The following is a 7,107-nucleotide window of genomic DNA, read 5'->3' as shown; positions in this document are numbered from 1 at the left end:
TAGAGTCTTTGAAAGTGTGTCCACAAGGTGTGGAATCAGATCAGTGTTGGGATGAGTGAAGTTATCCACTCCGCAGTAATGTTACAATTGACCAGACCATTTGCTCAGTTAGTCTGTAGAATATCACCCCTGGTTCATAGATTTAAGCCACAGTTTATTTGAGGGTTAATGCTTCAACTAACTCCCTCTCATAAGCTTGCAGAACTCAGCATATGTTAATCAGTCATGCTGTTTAAAGAAAAATGTTAATTGTTTACACATTAGTTACAAATTGACTGCTCCTGGCTGTTGTTGTAATTCCACAAATTTTTGCTACACAGTTGTTTGACGTTTCCAAGCGCCACAGAGAGCGGTGTGGCAGATACTGAATTAACACTTGTTTCGAAATTTTCATACAAGCTGATTGCTAACAGGCCTTGGTGCACCTGTGGTATTCCCTTCACCTATCAGACAAGAAGCTGAAGAAGAGGAAGAAAGAGACGTGCAAGGAAAAGGAAGCAGAGGGAGGGAACACAAGCTAGATTGTACGTATATGAAGAATAATAAGGCCTCAGACAGAGCATTGAGTACAGGGGTTAGGAAGTAATGTTGAAATTTTACAAGATGTTGGGGAGGCTATACTTGGAGTACTGTGTACAGTTTAGGTCATAGGAAACAGATATTCAACTAGAAGCAGTGCAGAAAAAAATTACCAGGATGCTGCCCAGACCTGGGGCCAGAGTTAAAAAGACAAGTTGCATAGACCGGACTTTATTCAGGTATAGGATCGATTGTTTATTTTGCCAACTTCTTCACCAGTTCTCCAGTATGATGTCAGAAAATTTGGTGCCTTCTCTGCCAAGTTTACAAGTTCTCTAGTATGATACTGGAGAAAGGGCAAGTGGTACTTTCTACCACTAAAGCCTCACAGCATCCTTCCCAGACAAATGCACTTGCCCTTTAAGAGGTGCAGCCTAGATTAATAATGCCAACACATATTACATTTGTGCCCACTGCTGATACTTCTGGCCAATTACTAAGGTTGTTAGTGTGGAAATTCATAATTCTGAGCAAGCAATGTGAAGAGGTTCTGCTGCTTTTAATACATTCAGTAGATATAGAATACACAAGTATTGCAAATGTAAGCTACTTTTCAGCTGCGATTCAGTTTAGTTCCCAGGTTTTGGTCCCCTTTAGCTACTATTATTAGTATGAACGGTGGAACATTGAGCTTTGAAATATTGGAGATTTGTGAGGTCTAGGAACAAGTAAACTTATCATAGAGGTGAGCCACTCTGCTCACTCTGCGAATGCAAGTATCATTCAACGCTGAAAGATCAAAGAGGACACTAAGTGTTGAGTTGGAATACCAAGTAGAACAAAGCCTCCAGTGAAATCCTTCAGGAAGAAAGCACTTGAAATAACCAAAAGTCAGTATATCATTGTTAGAAATCAATATTATTATCAGGAAAACCTGTTAAAATAGGAACCTAATGTACTGGAGCTGGTTAAAGCAGGAAAATTGAAGTGGACCACAGCATTTTTTTTCGTAAGACCTTGTGGAAGTTAATCCTAAATTATTAATTGTGAATATTTATGATATTTTATTTTCCAGCCAAATAATTTTCTGCCATGTTTCTCAGGTACGATTTCAAATGTGTGCAATTCATCACTAGCATTAACCACATGATAGAATGCAGCAGTTATATAACATATTGGAATAACAAGCCTTTACTCTTAACCCATACCTTCAACAGCATGTGTCCCTGCACACCAGTTCAAATGAATAATGCCGCATTCACTTTCTAGAATAAATTGGTGATGTTCAGACAACAATAAGCAAACATCTGCCCGTGGAGGAATCCTTAAAAAATTATGGTAACTTTAACAAAACACTATTGTGATATAATTGTCAGAGCCACCAAGTTTAATTAATTTCTAAGATAGTAATTCCCCTAAGACTTTCATTGTGAGAATTGTTTTTGTCAAGCAGCAGCAAATAATTAAAATGTAAAAGAAATAGAATTTTAATTCATCTTATGAAAAAACCTTTGCAAAAATGATGACATTGTTCAAATTTAATTTGCTATACATTGTGCATAATAATTTTATTTAGGGGAAAATCAAGCGCAGTTATTTTATAAATCTAAAATATAACTGGACAATACAACCATAATATCCTTTCGTAACATAAAAACTAAATACGCTTTTGGATTTATTAATGCCATAGGATTGAAATGCGTGAAAATCTGGGTGTAATAATATTCCAAATACTTATTTACATATTCATAATTTGTTTGCAGTATATTTTAGAGCTGATTGGAAGGTATTATAAACAATGAAGTTTGCATTGTTAAAGAGAAGGAAAATTATGAATACAGGCAAACCCCATCCCAAGTTACAAAAGGATTCTGAGAACTATTTGTTAATTAAGAATGAATAAATGCAATTATAGGAGAGGATCATGGAAACATCCTATAAACCTTAGAAACTGTTATGCATGAAACTCCCAGATCAGTAGTTTCTGAGATTCTCAAACCATCCTGTATGGTACCAACAATCATTCCACGGTCAAAGTCACTTAGATCCCATTTCTTTCCCATTCTGATGTTTAGTCTGAGCAAGAACTGAACCTCTTGACCTTGTCTGCATGTTTTTATGCATTGAGTTGCTGACACATGATTGGCTGATTAGATAAATGTATAAACCAACACGTGTAGTTAATAAAGTGGCACTGAATATACAAACGTATATTGTACCAAGATCCTTCTGCGACACATGGCAAGAAATTCAAAATATGCCATTCATTATGAATACTAATAATACCATTATAATTGGCTGACACTACTAAACTGCATAATGACCTCAGAATACTGTAAATACTGCGAAACTCATATTCCCGTGGCATTTGATAAATCGACTTCAAGTGAAATCACTGCCATTCCAAGTTAATAACAGTTCTAAATTTAAGATTTTACAAGCATGAGAAAGTCTGCATATGCTGGATATTCAAGGCAACACATACAAAAGGCTGCAGGAACTCAGCAAGTCAGGGACCATCAAAAGAAATGAATGAATGGCCAAGACTCCTCTTTAGGCCTTAAGGTTTTACAGAAACAATGCTTTTGGACCATCTTTGAATTACTAACACTTGACTCGAAAGGAAACTATCCTTGTCATGCAATTTTAACTTAAGAAATTTCACTGAAGTAGTGTATATCCCACAATGAGCAACTTACTTTGCCAAGTTATCACAGTTCGAGTTTTTTTCATGTGGAAGGAGGATGCTTCACCATTTCTTCTGTTTTATGTGATTTTAGTCCGTAAGTTTAATTCATAGATTTTACACCTTTTGTTTCAAGTTTATTGTATTTAAGTTGTCATCTATTTTCCCACTGTGGCAAACATCACATTGCAAAGAGCAACCCACACAAAATGCTGGAAAAACACAGCGGGCCAGGCAGCATCTATGGAGAGAAATAAATAGGACATACATGGTAAATGGTAGGGCATTGAAGAATGCAGTAGAACAGAGGGATTTAGGAATAATGGTGCATAGTTCCCTGAAGGTGGAATCTCATGTGAATAGGGTGGTGAAGAAAGCTTTTGGTATGCTGGCCTTTATAAATCAGAGCATTGAGTATAGGAGTTGGGATGTAATGTTGAAATTGTATAAGGCATTGGTGAGGCCAGATTTGGAGTATTGTGTACAGTTTTGGCTGCCGAATTATAGGAAAGATGTCAACAAAATAGAGAGAGTACGGAGAAGATTTGCTAGAATGTTACCTGGGTTTCATCACCTAAGTTACAGAGAAAGGTTGAACAAGTTGGGTCTTTATTCTTTGGAATGTAGAAGGTTGAGGGGGAACTTGAAAAAGGTATTTAAAATTATGAGGGGGTTAGATAGAGTTGACGTGGATAGGCTTTTTCCATTGAAAGTGGGGGAGATTCAAACAAGAGGACATAAGTTGAGAGTTAAAGGGCAAAAGTTTAGGGGTAACATGAAAGGGAACTTCTTTACTCAGAGAGTGGTATCTGTGTGGAACGAGCTTCCAGCGGAAGTAGTTGAGGCAGGTTCGATGTTGTCGTTTAAAGTTAAATTGGATAGCTATATGGACAGGAAAGGAATAGGCTGAGTGCAGGTCGGTGGGACTAGGTGAGAGTAAGAGTTCTGCACGGACTAGAAGAACTGAGATAGCCTGTTTCTGTGCTGTAATTGTTATATGGTTATATGATTATATAAATAAAAAGTCAGTGTTACAGCATGACTGCTTATTCATCTCCATTGATGCTGCCCGACCAGCTGAGTTCCTCCAGTATCTTGTGTGTAATGCTCAGGCTTTCCAGCAACTGCAGAATCTCTTGTGCATATCTCATTGCAATGGTCTTAACATTAGCATTTTATTGGTTAATTGACCATTAAATATTTTATTTTTAGTTTATTTACGGATACAGCATGATAACCGGCCCTTTCGACTCAATGACTCCACGTCACCCAATTACGCTTATGTGACCAATTATTCTATTAACCTATACATCTTTGGAATGTAAGCTTTTTAAATCTTACACAAGATCTTTGAAAATAGGGAAATCAATAAAGTTAGTGTCACTGGGGACAAGTGGAAAAAACAATTTTTACATGTTAAAAAAAATCCTAATTGATATCAAATTCAAAGAACAGGCAGAACATAAGAAAGACAGATAAAGAAATAGTCAATTTCAACCATGACAGTTTTCCCCACCTTAATTAGTGACAACAATGACTTTCAGTTATTCACTAGTTTTAATATGGCTTTAAGATACGTCAAAGGAGCACTATTAAACAAAATTAACATTGAGCCATAACCACGGCGATTGTCGGAACAAGGATGCAAGATGCAGTAAACCATTTTAATAATATCTGTTAATATGCCAAACAGTAGAATTGCATCAGAGTGAGGAACTAATGCTGCTTAGGTTCAATCTGAGCAAGTTTAAAAAAGACATTTAATTGTAGAAGTGTAACTAATATCTGATAACTTTAAATGACAAATAGTACAAAATATTAGTGAGAAAAAAGGAGTAAATGACAAAATTACATCATCACTTTGACATTTATTTATTTACAAAATAGTTCACAATGTCGTCTTTGGAAAACGTTTTGATTTGATTGCCCACGTTTGAACCATTTAACGAAATGGTGAGCTAATGATTTCAAGGCAAAGCGCACACACGTACCACACATGTAAACATCTGGTAAGTTACCGCTGTTAATTTGTTTATCCTTCCAAGCTGGGGGGGGGGGGGAAGTTTCCCCTTAGTTTGCAAAAAATGTGCTGACCGAGCTATTAAGTAAAATTGCTGCTTTTTGTGTCATAAAGTTGAAGCTGCTTCTATTTTGCTTGTGGCGTTTTCCATACAATCTATCTTGTTTCTTGCAACAATGCTTTCTGTGGGCATTTGATGTATATGTATAACATACTTCTGTAAATGAGCAAGTATTCCTAAGCTGAGTATAACTGATAATGACTGCAAGTAAGAAATGATTTGTTTAAACCTTGCATGCTTCAGATGTTGGATGATCACCAGGTCTTAATGGAGGTAAGTGTACAGTAGATTTTCATCATTGCTCATTATAAAAGCTGTGCTATTAGCATTCTGTTCCAGATATTGAAAAGAAAAATGGGGTGATTTGCAAATTATAAGACCAGTGTGCCAAAATAGTTTTACTCTGGCTGTAAGTTTCAAAAAGTCCGCAGTTCTGTTTGTATTTATAATATGGACAGTGCTTTCTGTTGTTGACCTGAAAATTTAAGGCCCTCTTTAGTGCCTTTGTGGGCTGAAGAATGGCATCAATTATGGATGTTAATCCTTCTGTTTATGAGTAAATAAAATCACATTACATAAAACTAAAAACATGCATTGTGCCAAAGTAAGAGTGGAAAAGAGGTAGAATCATAGAAAAGTACAGCACTGAAAAGGGCCCCTTTGGCCAACATCCCAATCATGATGCCTCTGTGCTAGTTTCATTATCCTGTATTGGACCCACCTCTCTCTACTGCTTTCTTATCCAAGTACCTGTACAAATGTCTTTTAAAAATTCTAATTGCGCCTGCTTCCACCAACGAGTTATAGAGCACTACAGAACAGACACAGTCCCTCTGGCCCATCTGTTCCATGCTGAACTATTTCTTTGCCCAGTCACATCGACTTGCATCTCCATACATCCCCCCCATCCATGTACTTATCCCAAACGTTGAAATCAAACTCGTATCCACCACCACCACTGGCAGCTCATTCCACACTTTTACCACCCTCTCGAAGAACCTCCCTCTCATGTTCTCCTTAAATATTTCACCTTTCACCCTTAACCTATGACCTCTAGTTCAAGTCTCACTCACCTTCAGTGGGAAATGCCTGTTTGCATTTGCCCTACCTACACCCCTCACCATTTTGTATACCTCTACCAAATTTCCCCCTATTCTTCAATGCTCCAGAGAATAGATTCATAACCTATTCAATCTTTCACTATAACTCCAGTCTTCAATTCCCGGTAAAATACTTGTGAATTTTCTCTCTGCTCTTTCAATCTTATTGATATATTTTTTAAATTTACAGACAGTGTGGCAAAGATCATTCCCACTCAGTACCAACCAGCTTCCCATCAGTTTAACCCTAGCCTAATCACATGACTGTTTACAATGACTAATTAACCTACCAACCAGTACATCTTTGGACTGTGGGAGAAAACTGGAGCACCCAAGGGAAACCCATGAGTTCACAAGAAGCTGTTAGAAATTTTCTTGCAGAGGACACGGGAACTCTGAAATCCAATGCCACAAGCTGTAATAGCATTGCGCAAACCTCTAAGGTACCATTGCGCGATATCGGAAATCGGCACTGATCTGGGCCAACATTTACGTGCCAGGCGGCACCTAATTAATTAGCATGTTTACTTTGGCTTTTTTCAAGGTGTGCTGTGTGCCTCCCGGCTACCGCTGGACCCCTGCGTGCTTCGCAGCAATGTATCGCTCGGCAGCCTGGAGGGTGGGGGCCACTGCACCACCAAACTGTGATGACTCAGTCTAACACACCATCATCATTGTGCTTGGCGCTGTCTTTCCGATTCTCGTAAGTGATACTACACTG

The 7,107-nt window shown here is 37.8% G+C and overlaps 1 long non-coding RNA gene across 1 annotated transcript; it reads left to right on the top strand.

Annotated features, from left to right (window-relative positions):
* Window positions 1-451: 451 nt before the first annotated feature.
* LOC140194631 (uncharacterized) lies at window positions 452-7,067 on the top strand. Its single transcript, XR_011885252.1, has 3 exons — window positions 452-524; window positions 5,093-5,214; window positions 6,931-7,067. It is a non-coding gene; the product is annotated as an uncharacterized lncRNA (long non-coding RNA).
* The last annotated feature ends 40 nt before the right edge of the window (window positions 7,068-7,107 follow it).

Source organism: Mobula birostris, chromosome 3, assembly GCF_030028105.1.
Source record: "Mobula birostris isolate sMobBir1 chromosome 3, sMobBir1.hap1, whole genome shotgun sequence".
NCBI lineage: Eukaryota > Metazoa > Chordata > Chondrichthyes > Myliobatiformes > Myliobatidae > Mobula > Mobula birostris.
Note: the sequence above shows the minus strand (reverse complement) of the source record. Positions and strands in the feature narration are given on the sequence as shown.